We start from the raw sequence: 18,324 nt of genomic DNA on the forward strand, positions 1-18,324 counted from the left end.
GGGCAGGGACCCCCTCACAGGGCTGAGACCCCCTCACAGCGCAGCCCCTCATAGCTGTTCCCTCACAGAGCTGGGACCCTCTCACAGAACTGCCCCTCACAGCTATTCCCTCACAGCGCAGCCCCTCACAGGGCGGGGATCCCCTCACATCGCTGCCCGTCACAGCGCTGCCCCCTCGGCGCCGCTCCCCGCTGGCAGCTGTTCCCTCACAGCGCTGTCCCTCACAGGTGTCTCCCCATCGCAGGCTCGAAACGCCCGAGGGGGGAGCTAAAACTCCCGACCCGGCCTCTCGTCTCACGTTTTGATCAGGCTGAGAGGCAAATGAAGGAGGTTGTTCGGTAGGTACACGGCTCCCTGCGTGAGGGAGGGCTCATGCCACCCCGCAGCAGGTCGCGCTGCGGCTGGTCCGTGCCCAGCCCAAAAGAGGCAGCGCGGGGATTTTATCCGCCCTTCCAGCTCCCTTTGTGCCAAAGCCGCTGCAGGTCCTCGCACGACGACGAGCCAAAGCGCAAATAAAATAGTAATTTTCCGGGCTTTGGCCGCTGAGCTCACTGTGATCACAGGAGGGTCCTGAAGATCCCTTTGCCAGCAGGATAACCACTCTTGCCAGAGGAGATAGGACAGAACCCCACCCCCACACAGCCTGTCTAGGCTACTTAGGTAAGGTTATGTAGGCTACTGAGATGCACTCAGCAAACTGGCTGCAACAGGAGTCAAGATAATGCCACTGCAGCTTAAATGTGGATAATAATGACAGTTAAGGTCTAACAGAAGGATCAAGTTGAAAACATGCATTAATTTGTCTTCTAATCTGATTAAATTGCCCACTATGGCTTTCTCACGCAGGTATATCCCCTTTGTACTGTATAATAATACATTTAATAGCAACAACTGATCAGTCACATAGTGAATTATCAAAAAGAATCCAGAGAAGGCAACAATAACATGGAAAACTGTTCTGACAACACTTACCACCTCCCACAGAGGTACGTGTTCGATAAGGAAAAAACATCACCGGGGAAAATGCTGCAAAATTAGATTTTGTACAGAAGGATGCTCCCTGCCCTAGGTATGTCTTGACCTGCACCAAGAAAATACAGAAAAGAATGAAAAGTCTAGCAAAAGCTGTCTATTTATAAGGTATTTACAAGGTTTCAAGGTTGCCGAGGAAAACTGGGGAGGTAAGAGTTCACCACCAAGTCATTCTCAGCAAAATGAACACGCCCAGCAAGACCAAAGCTATTTTGTGTCATCTTTGAAAAAAAATATTTCTGTTAAGTGGAAATCAACGGAGAGAAATTCCAGTGCCTGCACTGGTATGTGTGTATTCCAACCTGCACAGATCAGTCCTCCAAGTGCTGACAATCCTCTTTCAAGGTGTAGCTCCATGGCACAGATTCTCTTTATTAGCCCGTGGTGAAAGGGCCCTGTCACCTTTCTTTGGTGCAGTACTGCCATGTGTTTTCCACTTGAGAACAATGTGATCGGGCTCCCTCTCTGACAGGCTTTTTAAGCTTGTTCTGGAAGGCAAGTGCTCATCAAACTGACTTAGTTCCTGACATTCAGACAGCCCCTTTCACATTCTCTGAGGTCTGCCTTGTTGGCCGGGAAAGCTTGGTCTTTTAGTCCTATAATGATCCTGCTGAGCCTATGTTCCATATCAGACAGACTTCTTTTGAGTTCCAATTTTGCCAGCACCTTCCCTACATTGACTACAGCAGGTACAGCCTAAAGCCACCTTCATGTGCTGTGTTTATACATCCTTTCCTATACCTCTTTTTCTTTTCCTTTTCCCTCTTCCCCCAAAACCTCGTTTAGCAACTCTTCTATTAACAAACAAGCCAGATGCATTTCAGCAGATTTAATTTCTCTTATAAATAAAGGGCCAAACCTGAAGGCCAGTCTGCCATCCAGGACTGCAGCGTTGTGTTATTCATTGCAGAAAGCATCCAAGTGTTTCAGGAACAAATAAATGGGAATAAGCTCTCACCTAAATACTGCAAATAGTCTGGGCTTACGGAAAACGTGGACATTTGTTTTTCCATATATCCTTATTTTATTACTATGGCTGTTCATTACAAGTAATCAAACAGCATAAAAAATGAACAACATCTGAACAGTTAATCTACAGAATATAAACAAATCTTGAGGCTGTAGGCTATGGAAGTGGGCCATTACATCTGCTGCAGATTTAGCTGGGATTTTGTGTGCAAAAAAAGATTTTCCCGTTAATATTTACCCACACGGAGAAGATAAAGGTAGGATTTACAGAAACTTCCATTTCCTATGAGCATTATCCATTCTCTTAGCTGAAACAATAAGAGCATGGACATCATAAAAGTTATAGGGCAAATCACTAGTAACTCTATTTCCCAGATCCTTGACCTGAATGAAATTGTATTTGCAGTAAAAAGGGTTGAGTTACAAAAGGTGACCTCATCTAAAACCTGCTGAAATTACTGAAATGACTCCTCTGCTTCCCTGGGCTACCAGTAATTGGTAGGTAGTGAAAAGTGTTGTTTACTTTTCAGGGCAGCAACTTGTGTTCTGTCTTATCCTGCACCCCAGGGCTGCTCCCGCTCCTGCTGCTTCCTGCAGCCCACAAAGCAAGGCCACGTGGGGTTGCTCTGACTTTCCCCACACTCATTCAACTCATCAGTAAAACGACCTGCCTGTACATACCTTTATAGACAATAATAAATTACAAGGCATTTTTCTGTTCCTTTGATTATTATTTGTGAAACTGATGCAAATATAAAGCAGTTTGAAAAAACTCAAAGTATTCTAACAAGTAAGTGACTATACAGAGACAATGCATTTTTCATTATTCTTAACTGAAAAAAAAAATGAAGCCTCCTACTAATTAAGTGGCTAGAAATGTTTTACCTCTGCATTAGAATCCCAGTAAAAAACCTTTACAGCTTGAACACAGATCAAGTCTTGGCTTTGCCAGTAACTCTACTTTGGCTTCAAAGAAATTGTATATTCCTTGGTCACAAACCTACAAACTGATAAATGTGAAAATAGGTGAAATACTTGTTGTACCAGGTTGCACTCTGCCAAAACCACTCATTTCTTCATGCCACCACTGTTAATTTTTTTTGCCAAATGAGTCATTTGTGTGACACCTTCTTCTCATTCAAAAGGGACAGTGAGTTTTCTGCAGACTGAAAAATACTGTTAGTCAGTCTGTAACCTCTCTTACAAAGAGGAAAGAAGCTGTAATTGCACTGCTTCCCTTCTAGGAGCAAAAAGATCCATGTGTGCCAGCTGTGGAAAAAAGGCCAACAGCAAGGAATGTGCACAGACAGTGTTGCATAGGGTTTGTCAGCTGAGCATGAAGTTTGTAAAAACTGTGAACAGCACACATTTGGAACGCTGAGAAAGCAACAATCCCCAAACAGAAATTTTAAACCAAATTTTTTTTCCTTCCAAATCTCTACCGATATTGTCTAGTTCAGGCAAAAGAAATAGATAACAAAACTACTAACAAAAAATGCCTTTCCTCCTCCTCCTTCACTCCCTGGACATTTCAAAACACTTAGGAAAGGACAATCCAGATCCATGTCACCAGCTTTTAAACAGCCACTGCAGCTAATAGATATGCTGCGGACGAACTCACCTCTAATCCAGATCAGTACCACAGCTTTTAGGATCATTCTCCAAAGGAATGGAACCTTACCATCATCATTAGGTAATTTTAGGTTAAGTCAGAAATTATGTGGCTGTTAGAATTGCCAAGACAGCTTCTGAAACATAAATTTTGATAGAGCATTTGCTGTTTGTTGAGAACATATGTTTGGAGAGAGCACTGGAGCTAAATCTTCAATTTTAGATTTACATACTTTTATACATTCAGACAAACAAACCATAAATTTTCTTGGGAAAGGGGAAACTTGACACTAATCAGGCCAGAATCTTAGTTGGTAACTAAGGATACAGCTCAAACTTGGTATTTTCAGTGTATACCAATAATTATGAAAAAAAGCATGGATACCTAAAACAGAGTTGCACACACTTGCAAAGTATGTTGGAGAGGCTGAGCAGAAAATAAATTATGTTAACCTAGTGCACAGGCCAACTCCAAAATGTTTTGTCTCCTACTGTGTGACTCTGATGATAAACACTGCTGGCTGATCATCTTTATTCTGGGGAAGCCTTATGTCTCTACATCTCTAGATTTAGTGATCCCCACTGAGTTTTATAACCCAGCCACATCTGTCAGTGATATTAATGTACAGGGTGAGGGAGACAAACCTTCCATCCCCATACAGCTTGTCAGTCATATTTGATACAGCAATTAAATGAGAATTACATGCAGGAACTACTCTTTGTTTCAGCCAGGAGAGCCCAATTTCACTAGTCCTGGATCTTTTAGACATTTTGACTCCTCCTGCCATTTGTCATCCAGGAATGTTCAGTGCAATTGTGGGATCAAAAGTAAGCTGCAGCTAGGAGAATGCTCAAAGAGAAGAATCTAAATTGACTTGTTTTTTCTATTTTCCTTCCTTTCCTCCCCTGCTCTCGCTTCTCTTCCAAATGAAGTTAAAAAGAAAATGGTGAGCAGCGCCACAACTTAAAAAAAAAATTACATATAATGTTTAACTTTTGGGGGTTATGTTTGTTTAGGGTTTTTTTAAGAGTGGATTTAATTAAAATAATTGAGTAGTGATATGTACACAAGTGCAAGTAGCATTTCATACACATGCCAAAATACTAAGCCCTATATTGATTAGGTTTTTAAGTTCCTTCCCTGTGCTTGAGCTGAGAAGTTCATCCAACTTCAATGCACTAAAACTTTTCCCTTTCCAATTCCAATTGTTGTTCTCTTTTATTCACGTACACAGAAAAACCAGCTACTTTTTGCCACCAGTTATCAACTGCCACAGTTTCCCCAGATGTGAAATTGAATTTCCTCATATTCTGATTTAATATCAAGTCTAAACCCTGCTCCAGTCCCATTTGTCAAGAAACAGCTGAAAATCCCTCAGCAAACAGCCACAAATCTCTTTGTGTTCTCAGAGCACTGGGAGACAGTTGGTACAGCACCCTGATGCCAATATCCTCACTCCCTGCAGCCCTCAGGTCATTTGAATTTCTTTCACTGATTTCCAGATGACTTCTATCCAAAAATCAGTGCTAAACCTCCTATAAACCTCATTTACACCTGCAGTGAAAGGTTTGCAGTAGTGCCGTGGTTTGGACCTTGTTTTCCCCCAGAGGCTGAGAGAAGTGGTAGACCCCAAGGGGTGGAAACCCCTAGAAGTTTTGAAATTTTGTCCAATGGGCGCTCCTGCAGAAATGTAAACATATCACAACCAGACCGGAAGAGAAGAGTTGTAGTTTTGGTTGTTGTGGAGTGGTGGCCATGTTGTGAGCCACGAGGTAGGGGCTCTGTGCCCCTTGGGGCCTCTGGCCCCCTCCCAGCCCCGGCTGGGGAGCTGCAGGGACCTGGAACAGCATAAAGCTGGGCTAGGTGCCTGTAGTTATGCCGGGAGAATGTTTTCTCCATGGGCACAGAACAGCAGCCGGGACTGACCAGAGAAACGGTGGCAGAGAGCCAGAGATAAGACCTGAACTGAAGAAGCAGCAGAAACAACATGCAGCACCGGAGAGAAGACTCCTGGAAAGGGAGGAGAAGAAGAGAGCAGCAGAGAGACAGAGTTTGGGGTAAAGCTGTACCAGACCCCCAAAACTCCTTTGAGACCTCCTGGAAGGAGGAAGATGATGGACTCACACTTGGAAGAGCCTTGGAGTGCTACAGCACTTACAGAGAGGAGCTGAGAAGCTCAAAGGCGTCCTGAAGCTGGACCAGGACAGCCAAAGGAATGTGGAGGAGGGCTTCGCCCCCTCCACTGCCTGGAGACAGAGCACGGAGCTCTGCAAACGGGAATTTGAATCCCCTGAGGAAGGGACTTTCACGAAGATGCCCCTGCATTTCGTGATATGCCTGTGGTGATGCGAGTCTTGTCCCTGCTGGCAGTCCACAGGTGAGGCCTTTGCTCGGACCGAAGGAGAGCCGAGGGGCTTGGAGACCCCCTTGTGTATGTTGAACAGAGATCCAGCTACAACAACCCAGTTACTGCTGCATGGAGGACAGAAGAGGAGCTGCTGCTTAAGGACTGGAAGGGATCTGTCCTTCTTTCCCTCCTGGACTTTTATTTGGAGGGGAGAAGAGATCTGATCATTGTAAATACATATGTCATGGTAGAGATAGTTGTGATCGTGTGTATAATGTGATGTTGTATTTATTTGTACAGTCACTGTAATATATTCCCTTTCCCCCACTTTGAGTCTGGTGTGTTTTGTCTGGAAAAACCCATCTCACATTAGGTTGAGATGTGGGAGGGGGGATGGAGCCAGGGAATTGGATTTTGGGGCTATCTCAAACCATGACAAGTAGCAAATGTTTTCTTTCATCTAAAATCTTTCAGCTGTCTGTCTAGCCCCAAATATATTGGAAAACTTGAATGCCTCTTGTTTGTTCTGTCATTTTAGGTCATCATTTTTGTACTAATTTTTAAGACTTTGGTTGACTGTCACACAAAGCCTTATCTAGTTGTAAAAGACCTATTACCTTGCGTAGCTTTTAGCTATTGGCCTTCATTTTAACTTGCACCAGAATTAATTCTCCATCTAAGAGCAGACAGAAAAATCTCCACACTCCCACCCAAGAAATAAAATATCAAAGTAATTTCATTTCCTGATAGTCCAATTCTCCTTTTCTTTCTTTCTATTGGTACTAGTGTTCAGCTTTGTCATTTGCAAGACATTGGATTAAATGTCTGTGCTAGAGTGTCTTCTCTCCTTTGCTTCTCAAGTAAAGAACAACTTATCACAAAACAACAGATTCAGTTCTAGATGCCAAGTTAAAACTGAGGGAATGTTTAGATCCAAGTCTTGCCATGGAAATGCATATGGTGTTACAGGGATTGACAAGGGAAGCTGCACCATTTTGGAAAAAAAGCACTTCTAAGAATTGTCACTAGCATGTTAAATTTAAGTTACAGTCATGATTTGGTGTATTATTACTAAAATACTGTGATATGAAGATTATCACACTGAAATGCATTCAGTCATTTGAAGTGTTTCTATTTATAATCATTAATTTCATGCTGTCAAGTAGAGATTTAAGCTAGTTTGACCTGTAATGACTATGTGACAAAATTGCAGTCTCTCATTTTCACATTTCAAATACACCTCAGGGAAAGTTCTTTCCCAAAGAATATAATGCTGCAGTCCTATATGTCAGGTATTCAGTTACGTGGATAACCCTAAATTGTTTCTGAGAGAGAAATTTCTATAAACTGTTAAAACTCTTAAAAATCATAGTTCCTCTTGGACAAATGCTACCAGTAACAGTTAAACAGAAGTTGCCATGTTCACTTCTATGTAAGCATTTTTTCTGTATAAAACCAGTATTTGCAACCCTTTAAAAATCCTTTGACAAGTTGCAAAGGATTTACAAAGGAAAAAAAATGACCACTTCAGATGCAAAAGAGGGTTGGTGAGAAATGACTTGGGGGAAAAGGCTGATGAATGGAATAAGAAACCTTGGGAGAGAGAGACTGCAACAGAAATAACCAGGGAAGATGAACATAAAAGTATTAGCTAAATAATTCCCTTCCACAAAAGACCTTTCAGAGCAAATCCACAGATAGAGGGAGATGAAGGCTGCCCACAGGGAGATAAAATATTTCTTATCCTTTCTGATGAAATCAGACTCTCAGACGTTTTTCTATCTAAGAGTCTTTCTACTGTGATTAATCTGCACCTTCTCTGAGAAGGAAGTTAAAACAATCACACTTCTGTGGAAGATTTTCAAAAACCATCTGATGACTTAACAAGTACCAGTCCCAGTGAAAGGCACCACTTAGAAAAATCCCAGGAAATGGCTAATCTTGCCCTTTTGGATCTGGGAGTTTGCTGCTTCCCCATGATTTGAGCAGCAGCTGGATTGATCCCTCTCAACTCCAGAACGTTTTACTACATCCAAGCATGTTCTGGTCTGACTGGCAGCAGTTTTCTAATTTACAGATAATCATAATTCTTCAGATAGGAGAAAAAATATCCAGTTCATGAAATACTCTGTGCACCACTCTACTTCACACAATCCACACAGTATTCCAGGAGGGATAAATCCCAGGCCCTTTAATATGGCCCATCGTGGGCAACGTGGGGCTCGTGAATGATAATCCTTGGCTATAAACTTGTGTGTCTTTTAAGTGTTCTTTAATACCATTGTGACTGGTGACCCTGCACCATGATTTAGTTAGGGGTGATTATTTCCACATAACCCTTATCATTCTAAATTAGATCAGCTTGCTCTGAATAATTCCTTCCTTTCAATTAGAATGTTAAATCATCCTTCTTCCTTTTCAATGTTTTGCATGCCATCAGCTAGGAAGGGTGGCATCATGTGCTAAGCAGCAAGAGGCTTGTGCTTGCACACTTCTGTTTGCATTGATGTTACCACCTGCTGTCCCCAAAAATAAAATTTACAGAGGGAGATGTGTCTGCGAACACACAGATTTCAAGGTACAGGCAGATTCATCGTAATCCTGACGAATAAATTGGTTTAGGACATTTAACTGAATGCATATTAAAAATGCCAGGATCAACAGGATACAGAAGCAATTGAATTTTGTGCTTTTAAGGGTTTGGGAGCTGTGTTCAACTTGGCTAAAGATGATGATGGTGATGATCACTCTGGGACTTCCAGTAAATGTATCTCCATGAATCAAGTGTCATGGAACATCACAGAATGTCAACAGTAGGAATAGGTACAATTTGTCACACAGAGTCACAGCAGATGAATGAGATAGTCAGTGGGCTGACAAAAGCTTTGGCAGCTTTTGTGAGTGAGACTGTGGAGATAGAACAGGAGTGGGAAGAGATGGAATCTCAATCTCACTGTTTATTTGCCCCTTCAAGTACCACCTCAGCACTAGGTTATACCTTGCTTTTGAATAACAAGTTAAAAGTGAACCTAGTTCCAAAAGAATTAAAAATATTATTAAATTACTGAATAACCAAATGCCATGATCAACTAGAAAAAGAAATGTAGGATTTTCATTGTTAATAACAGAATTTCAGCCTTAGGCTGAAACAATAAAAAGTTCCCATAGGTAGATGCAATCACCAGAGACCAGAATTTTGGACAATTTTATGCATTGGGGTGGTATTATAGCAATATAAAACAGGAATATAAAAGCTACAGGAAGCTTTTATAGCTACCTACACTGTCAATAAGACAAGTGTTATTTGCAGAAGCAGTAACTTCCTCAGTGTAATTCAAGGATAAAAGAGGTCAAGGAAGTGAGAAAAAGCATTAAATTGTGTAAGAAATTCTGGGAATCTTAAATTACCTGAAGTGCAATGGAACAATCTGATCTTCAAACAGTGTCAGCATCAATAGGCATTTTTGACACCATTCATTTTTCCCATTACAGAAATGTATTCAGAGACACTGTGGTCTTTGTTTTGTAAGAATGTGAGTGGTTTACAAAGTGAACACCATGAAATAAATCTAAGGAGTTTTCTCCCGAATGTAACAGAGGTAAGAAAAATAGAGCCATGAATCAAACCTTTGCCACTTCATATTTTACAGCTACTGTTATACTGCTCACCATGAACTTCTAGATCATTTTATGTGGAAAGAAAATGTTCCAAAAATATTCAGCCTATTAAGGACTCAGTGGCAGAGAACTCTGCTCTTTTCCAAGGAGGGTTTTGACCATGGCTCCATGCATGGCTCCAGCCCTTTATTGGGTACATGAGCGTTTTTTCAACCAAGCCTGAAGATCATCATCCTTCTCCAACTGAATTGGAAGAGCTTGGTCACACCAATGCCTCAGCCTTTGCCAATGTGTTGAACACGAGGAGCACTTCTGATTCCTCTCAGTTTGAAACCAATCAAGCCAAACTGGAGAAGACACAGAGAAGGATGAAAAATGGTACAGAGTTTTTTCTCGTGTGCAAAACCCCTCAGCTTGGGAATGAATGATACAGAGAATGAGAATAGAAGTCTAAGAGAATAACACTGAGTGACAGAAGCTGGTGAAGTGAACATGGTTGTTTCTTAAAAAAAAACCACCAAGCAACCCACAAATTTGCCTGGTTATACTTTCTATTTTCAAGCTGACAATGGTGTAATTAAATACAGTAATAATCAAATCCTTGAGGCAATATTCCTTCTTGCTCCAGCTTTTCGAACTATACTCACAGTTCTGAGAGACAGTGTTTAGTGTTCTAGGTTACTGTTAAGTCCATTGAGTCAAAATATTAAATGCCACAGCAACAAAAAATAGAAATTTGACCCAGATCAGAAAATAGAGATGGTCATTAGCAAACATCATGTCTTGTCATTGACAACTGGTGGGACACGGAGGGGTGGAGGAACATGGGACAGAGGAGAGAGGGAGCAGGAAAGGGTCACTGCACATGGAAGTACCTTTCTCAGTTATCACTGATTTTATATGACACAGCTGAACTTTGCCTGTGTTTAGGATGAAAGTGTCATTTTCTGATTTCTCCGTCTTCCATATCCTCAAGTTAATGACAGCCAAGCTATTTCAGTGCACAGCTGAAAAAGAAAAAGATTGTTTAAGTTATTGCTTTTGAAAAAAAAAAAAATAACCGCAACTTAAATAGTTTTGCCTGAATACATTTTCTACCTAAAATTACATTTGGAACAATTACATTTTAAACATAACTAAGAACTTTTAGAATTTCTTATTAAGCCCCAGCATTGTAAAGAATGAAAACCACTGGATGAGGAAAGTCACCAACTAAGGAATTGGTACTGAAGTTTTTTGATAGCTGTCAAAGTGAACTGCACTGAATTGATTCTGGAGACTTGACTTCCCTGCAAATCAGTTTACCATAGCAGTTATCATTCAGTGCAGGTCAGCTGTTCCCTGTAAACCAATTAAATATGAATGCTAAAGCCAAGTAAATTCAGTTATGAAAACATGGTTCTTTGCCCCTTGCTTTAAATCATACTAGTTTATACCAGTCCTCATTATTTATCCTTATCTTTTTGCCTTTCCCAAAAGTATCATTGAGGACCTTTTCTTATCATTTCCGTGCAAAAACAAAAAATGTATTTTCCAAAAGATTTTATTTTTTTTTTCTCATTCAGAGGCAAAATAAGTACCATGGCAATCAGACACTTGGTATTTAACATTTGATAAAATTAGAGACCTTCAAAGAACCATCCGTCAGATTTTGAGATTCATTTGAGAGGGGCATATCCATCTTTCCTTAGCTTTATAAAACTCTGCTAACTCCAGAAATTACCCACGAACTCCTACAGAAGGGCACTACAGAGGTTATAAATAATATAATTTTTTTCTTGCCATCTCTAAAGATCTCACAGAGCCCTGGACTCTTTTCCATTTTAATATGGTTCAATGGAAACATTGTTAGAGACACAAGCTGAAAGCCCGAAACACCCCAGGCAACCAGGAATCTAAAAAACATTCCAGGAGAAAGTGTTCCCTGTTTCACCTGCTCCTGCCCCACACCAGTTTCCCAGCTTAAACTACCTGCTGGTCTTCTCAAGTGTTCTTTGTGAGCCTGCAAAGAGCTCACTTTCTCAGCCACTGTTTTTTTAGTTATTTGCAGGAAAAATAGGTCTGACGAGAACCTCACGTGTGTCATTTGTCAGCTCTGTTGTGTTCTTATTTAAAGCATGAGTCATTTAGCTGAGGTACACAGCATAAATAAACAACCTGTCAGACAGCAGCGCTCCATGGCTGGGTATCCCTTTCTGCCCTTTCTTCCTGTCACTTAAATCCCAAAAGTTTTGCTCTCTTGTGACCACAGCGCAGCTCTCAACCCTCTGGGAATGAAAAAGCCCTCAGCATTTCCCAGAACAGTAGTCCTTTGGGAATCTGGCACAAATAAGTAGCTGAAGAGCAATTCCTATTCCACTGCCCTTTCCCAGACCTCCCTCAGGTTGTTCCCAGAGCGCAGGCTGAGCCTTCCCTGTCGCAGGGGCTGGCACAGGGCAGGGGCCACGAGAGGAAAAGGTGCCTGAACCTTGAATGAGCTCCTAAGAGCTTTAATGACAAGATAATTAAAACTGTAATATTGTTATGATAGACCAGGCAAATACCTCTGAAAGACAGAGGGTCCTCAATGTCGTCACAGGCTGAGCGTAGTAAAAACGTGTCAAAAACCTGCTCCAGTTAGTGGCATGTGGGAATTGCTTGATATCCTTTTCAGATAGATCCATTCCCCACACTCCTTTTCCAAGTGCTGAATTTATATATATGCTTCAAAAAAATTGTAATATTTTATGCTTAAAATGTTTTCAATGAATTCTTTTGGCTGGGCCTAAACTCAAAGTTGCAACAAGAGCTGTCGAGTTGTTCTCTCTGTTGTGAAACAAGATAATTGGCCCTTGAAAACAGGCCCATGTTGTACATCAAGCTAAAGGAAATTCCTTCCCACCATTCATCTGTTAGATCTTACTAAACTGCTTAGACTGGGACTACAGTAAATAGCTTTAAATTTTGAAGTCTATCATGTGGTAACCCCAAATACCATCATTTACTGATAAAACTGAGTTTTGTGGCAATACAATTTTCATCATACCGAATAAATGCATACTTAGTAGCTTAACTCAAATTGTATTTATGCATGATTCAAAAAAAAACCTCCACCAAACAAACCCTTGAAAATAAATTGTAGGAGGACAAAATGAGCTTCATTTCTTTTCTTGTACACCTGGCCTGCCCTGGGAAAATAATTCTCTAGATTTCTTTTAGCAAACCCATGTAACTATGTGCCAAACTGGGATTTTACTTGGTCAATCAAGATTATGTAACTGGGACTTTTCACTGATTTCTTCGTGCCAAAAAGTGCAGCCTAAAGAATAGGGCTTGTTTCAAGGAGCTGTAGTAGCAGCTTTTCCCTAAATTAGCAAAGTTAATTCAGTCATCTTGTTTGTTATCCCAGAATAATGATGCACAAGTTTCCAGTGCTTTTCAAAACTCTGTCTAAGTTACCATCCTGTAATTGGGGGATCTGGAGAGACAAGAAGCCTTGACAGGCACTCAAGCTTAAAAACAACCTCACAGCATTTGCATTTCATGTGTCAGAAAGATTTGGCAATAACAGGCAATAATTGTTGGTACCGGGGGACAACGGATACCATTTTCCTACTGAGATCCAGTAATGCAGCTGGAGGTGACCAGTGGATAGATGGGCACTGCCAGGTCCCAACAATGAGGATTCTTACAGAGCAGAAGGGATGGGGGTGGCCAGGCTTTTTGATCATCTGTGGCTGGCAGTAAATTCCACAGGAATTCAGGGAGTCTGGCAATTACGATCAGCAATGCTTCAGTCATGCTGGGAAACGAGAAAAAAGGACAAGAGTTTCTGTGCATTTGTCAGCCTCAACACTTGTACAGGTGAAGATGCCATTTCTAACAGGAAACTGGAAAAACTTGCTTTTTACGTGTAAAATCTTTTTATTCCTTTGATAACTTTCCTTTTAAACTTCAAATTATTATTTTAACTAAGAAAAGGCAGCTCAGAATAAATTTTAGAGCAGACATCTACATAACATTTGTCTCTAGAGATAATTACTCCCACTTTGCCACCAGCAGCAACTTAATGAAAACAGCAAGAGTTTGGCAATACCCCACAGGCATCACACAGGCACAGGAGATGTCACCAATCCTGGGAGTCCCAGTAATAGTCAAATCCTTGAGGCAATATTCCCTCTTCCTCTAACTTTTCAAACTTTGGAAAACAGCTGACAAAAATAAATCAATAATAGTGATTTCTGCAGGCATTGCTCGGTTCGTTTTTAGTTGAAATTATTTCCCCAGAAAACAGCACTTGCTTGTATGATCCCAATAGCAACTGGCTGATAGAACTACTTCTAATTCCTATCCTCTTCTCCCCTGGAAGATTTCTTTTCCACAGTGCCCTCACATTTTTACGGGTGCATCTTATCTTAACTTGTTCCCCTTAAAACTGGTTATAGTCAAACATATATAATGTATGGCAACAGAAGAGATACAAGAGGCTGTGTTTAAATTATTAACCAGGGAAGGGCAGCCCTTGCTTTTGGTCTGCTTAATAACTCTGCTGCAAACAACAACCCTCTCAGCATCATGTTTCCATAACCACAGTCAGAGTTTCTAATTTACCCCCACTTCACTGAGTCAAATAAGTTCTGAACTATTAGGCTGGAGTTAAGTCATTTAGCTTTCAGATTTATCCCCAAAAGAAACACACTAATACTTGTATTGGCAAGCAGGGTTCTTCCTAGACCTGACATGGCACAGGACTTCCTACAAAGTCAGGCTTGCTTCTCAGAAGTGTTTCTCTAGAATGGCTCCAAGTAACTCCCTGTCTGACTCATGTCCTTCTGCAGCTCTGCACAGTGACAGGTTACAGAGCCCTCTCCAAGCTGGTGGTGAGATCACCCTGAGCTAACTCATGGTGGTACAGAAAGGCTGCTGAGCTCTGTTACCTGCCCTCTGGGACACCAGCTAGTGACAACTGTTCCCAGGTGGAATTGTGTCCGTCCATGCTTGTGACAGCATTTATTTCCCATCCTGTACATGGACAGGGCACTGCTTGTGTTTTAATACTCCAGGTCAGTGAAGGTGGGAGAGAGAGCAGCAGATCAAACACTGTTTGCTGCCACAGAACTGTGACAAACTAGGAACTGCTGACTCCTGGAGTGATTCTCACCTCTTCAGCAAGCTCATTGCTTTCAGGAAACACTCCTTTTCCCTGAAAAATGCTTTTCATTTAACACTAAGCTCCATTAATTTTGAACCAGGTGCCATCCTCCTTACTGCTGAGTTGAAGAACTACTGCTTTTATTTCTGCCTGAGAATTTGTAGCTGCTGACAGACTCTTTTAATGGGAATCTTCCTCAGATATTTCTCAAAATTTCAGCCACAAGAAGGCACAATCCTTTCTGATCTGTTACAAGAATATATTCCCATGACAATCTAGTGTCTCTTTCTTAAAATAAGAGACAAAGTAATAAGGCTGTCCTGCCTTACAATTACAGGCACCTCTGCGTACTTGAAGTCACCCATAAAGCATTAAGAAATATTTTAAATTGCTGGAAAAACTCCTAGATTTTTGCAAAAAGTTTCTCATTACTGAGTAATACCACAAAAGTCTGTCTCCAAACAACCCTGTGGCAGCAGCAGCTTTGTGCTGTCACCCACATTGAAACCAGGCTGTGTAACGGAGTGATTCCTCTCCGATAGGCACACCAAGGGATTATCTTGGCATTCGACAGCTGCTTAATCTGCAGGAGCAGGTGTTATTTTCTTCCATGAAGGATTGAGAAAAACTGATTGGCAGTAAACTGTGAAAACATTCCACCCTTTCAGTTCTTAGAGAAAAATGCATCAATGCTTTTGCTTTGCCCTGTTTGATACAACCCAGGACTTCCTTGGCTCAGGGACTGCACAACAGCACCAGGATCCAGGCAGCAACACTCCCTGGGGAAGACATTCCTTTTCCAGCTGAGAAAGCCTTCATTACCCAGATGTCACCTTCTCTTGGACCCATATAGTGGCTTTTATAGACATGACTTAGAGGCATCTACCACAAACATCTGATACACAAAATACAAAATAAAAAGTCATGTGGATCTGGACATTTCTAAAATGCGATAATTCTGAGATTCAGCCCTTCCCTACTAATCACTTCAGTCCTTTGAGCATATTTCTTCTTTAGACTTCAGTCCATCTTGTCTAATCAGTAAGGCAGGGATTCACCCTTACTCTTACTTCCAGCTACAAGTTTCCAAAAAACACAGTGTTTCCACACAGGTTATAACACATCCCTGCTTTGTCTCTTGACAGCAATTGTGGGAAAAAAAATATTGGAGAAAGTCCAAGATTCCCTCAAAGACAGGCTCCTATCTGGTCAGATACCACTTCAAAATTAGTTTCAAGCTGTTGAATGGGATTTTCATCCTCAGAAAAGACCCTTGAGGTCAAGTCCAACCACTAAACCAGCACCACCAAGCTCACCATTAAACCACATCCCTAGGTGCCACACCTACCCATTCTCTAAATACCTCCAGGGATGCCACCACTTAGAGCTTAGAATTATATCTTATTGATTGGCTGTTCAATACAGCCCACCTGCTATTTAGGGTTCAACATAAGGACACAAGCTGCCTTTGGAAAAAAGTTCATTGTTTCTGTGGTTTGGTTGTTTGGGGTTTTTTTTAAAATTTTTTCTGCTCCATTTTTCTATTTCAGTTGTATCTTCTCACAAAGTCAAAGGGAAAAGATTCAACTCTCCTTTAGTCTCCCTCTGACTCCCCTACACAAAGCCCAGAGAATTTAGTCTAAAGTGCAGCAGCTATCAGGAGGCATCTGTCTCCCAGAGAGGGAACAAGATAGTTATTCCTGAGGTGGCAGTAGTAGCAAGGAAGTGACTGAGTGACATAAGCCCTGACAGTTCCAGCAGGAAAACCGCTCCCCAGGCTTCAGAGAAAAGTGGAGATCCATCAGATCCCTGTGAGGCAAATTCACTTCCAACTCAAAGATGATGCTCGAAGCTGAGCAGATACATGGAAGCAAAAACGTCAGGCAAAGACCGGAAAAAGGATCCTTTGTGCCACTCCCACAGGAGTCTTGTGTCCCATCTCCAGCTAAGTTCAGCCCCAGTGTGCCAGAGGAAGGCAGGAAAATGGATTGTGTGCCACTCACAGCCGAGGAATGAAGCATTCCCAGCCCTGACAGGAAAGCCATCACAGGGGTTTATCTTAATACAGACCCACAGTGACTGAAGAGAAAAGCAGGCAGGGAAAGCAGCTCCAATTTCCAGAGGTAATCACAATTTTAAATTGCTGAACATAAGAGCTTGACTCAAATTACAAATTCCAGTTGCCTTTTGCATCTGCACTCTATAGCAATTTTCTGTTTCCAATTTTCTCGGAAACCATTGGAATTTGCAAGTAAAATAGGAGCATAAACACTGTATTGAAACCAGTACTACTGTTCCCAAAACAAGAGAAGCTTTAAATACACCCGTGTTAAAGTAGCAGTCATGGAACTTGATACTTATTTACTGCATGATCAGGTGATACTTTGTTTAAAAAGTGCGGGTTTTGTGCCAGTTCCCATTGAAATTTAACTAATATAGGATTTAATGTTTATCACTTTAACCAGCATTACCTCATGACTCTTCTCCATCATTCCTCGTGGGCGTCACAAGAATGCACTAGTCCCTCAAGGTGTCATTTCCTGTTTTCCCAAACTAAGTTGCAACCACTTTGTTAATGGCTGAGCCCACCAGAAAGGAGGATTTGTCTCGTGCCCTGCCTGATCCAAGCACAGAGCAGTTTCCTGGTGTTCCTCTGCACACCAGTTTACAAGTGTCACCCTCAGAGCCACTGCCTCTTCCTGTGCCCTATCCAGGAGACATGATTCCCTAGCAACCTGCTCTTTAAATTTCCTTCCTTGCTCTTGCTTCTAAATGAGCACAGGCTCATTTAGTGTACTCACTCCCAGCCTTCAGCAGCTACAAGGTCACCCAAATTATCTTCTTTTCCTCTACTGAGGGCTGAGGAAATTCAGTTACCTCAGATTTGCCTTCAGCCATGAACACATGCAGTTACCACACTTCCTCTGCTCCCTCATTTATGGCCAGAGTACAAAGTCTTTGCCTTAAAGAAAACATGGTTTATATATTTTTAAACTTTCAATACTTTAAAACAGAACCACTACCCATACTCCAGTTATAACCTATGTATAACTTATATACTCTGCTTGCATACAGACTAGGGATTTCACTGAAGTCTTGGGGAAACTAACAGAGAAACAACTGTCCCAATATGCATTATATTTCACTTGAAAGTACTTTTTTTCCTGTTTTTTTACTAGAATGAATTTCCTCATATAATTATTTTCAAGAAAGTCAATGATGTTTCTTTCCTGCTGATGATCTTTATTTTTCTTTATAGCAAGAAAATGTTAAATATTCACACTTCTGTGATTCCAGAAACTGCTCTGTCTTTGCAGTCTGTGCAAAGAAACTCGCCCTCTACTCTTTTTAAAAGAATGTGCTGTTTGTAAAGCAGATCTAGTCCACAGGCCTCAAAAACCTTTCCACAGGTTGATAGATCGTGACAGCCACACCATGTGATGCCAATTAATTGCTTGGCTTCAGCAAAGAGTACAACTACACATATCACACCAGCCTCTGGCCAGACTGCTCCAAAAAGGCTGGATGCCCATTCCTGGACAGCTCTGGAAACTCAAGGCTTGGGTAAAATTCTTCCATTTTCATCTGCTGGGCTACATCAGTGTTTTCAGTGGC

General features: G+C 41.4%; 1 protein-coding gene across 1 annotated transcript in view; it reads left to right on the forward strand.

Moving 5' to 3' along the window:
- The window catches only part of BLTP1 (bridge-like lipid transfer protein family member 1), a 355,866-nt gene that overhangs the window by 51,943 nt on the left and 285,599 nt on the right, over window positions 1-18,324 (forward strand). The window lies entirely within an intron of this gene.

The sequence above is a fragment of the Pseudopipra pipra genome, chromosome 4 (assembly GCF_036250125.1).
Source record: "Pseudopipra pipra isolate bDixPip1 chromosome 4, bDixPip1.hap1, whole genome shotgun sequence".
In the NCBI taxonomy this organism is placed as follows: domain Eukaryota; kingdom Metazoa; phylum Chordata; class Aves; order Passeriformes; family Pipridae; genus Pseudopipra; species Pseudopipra pipra.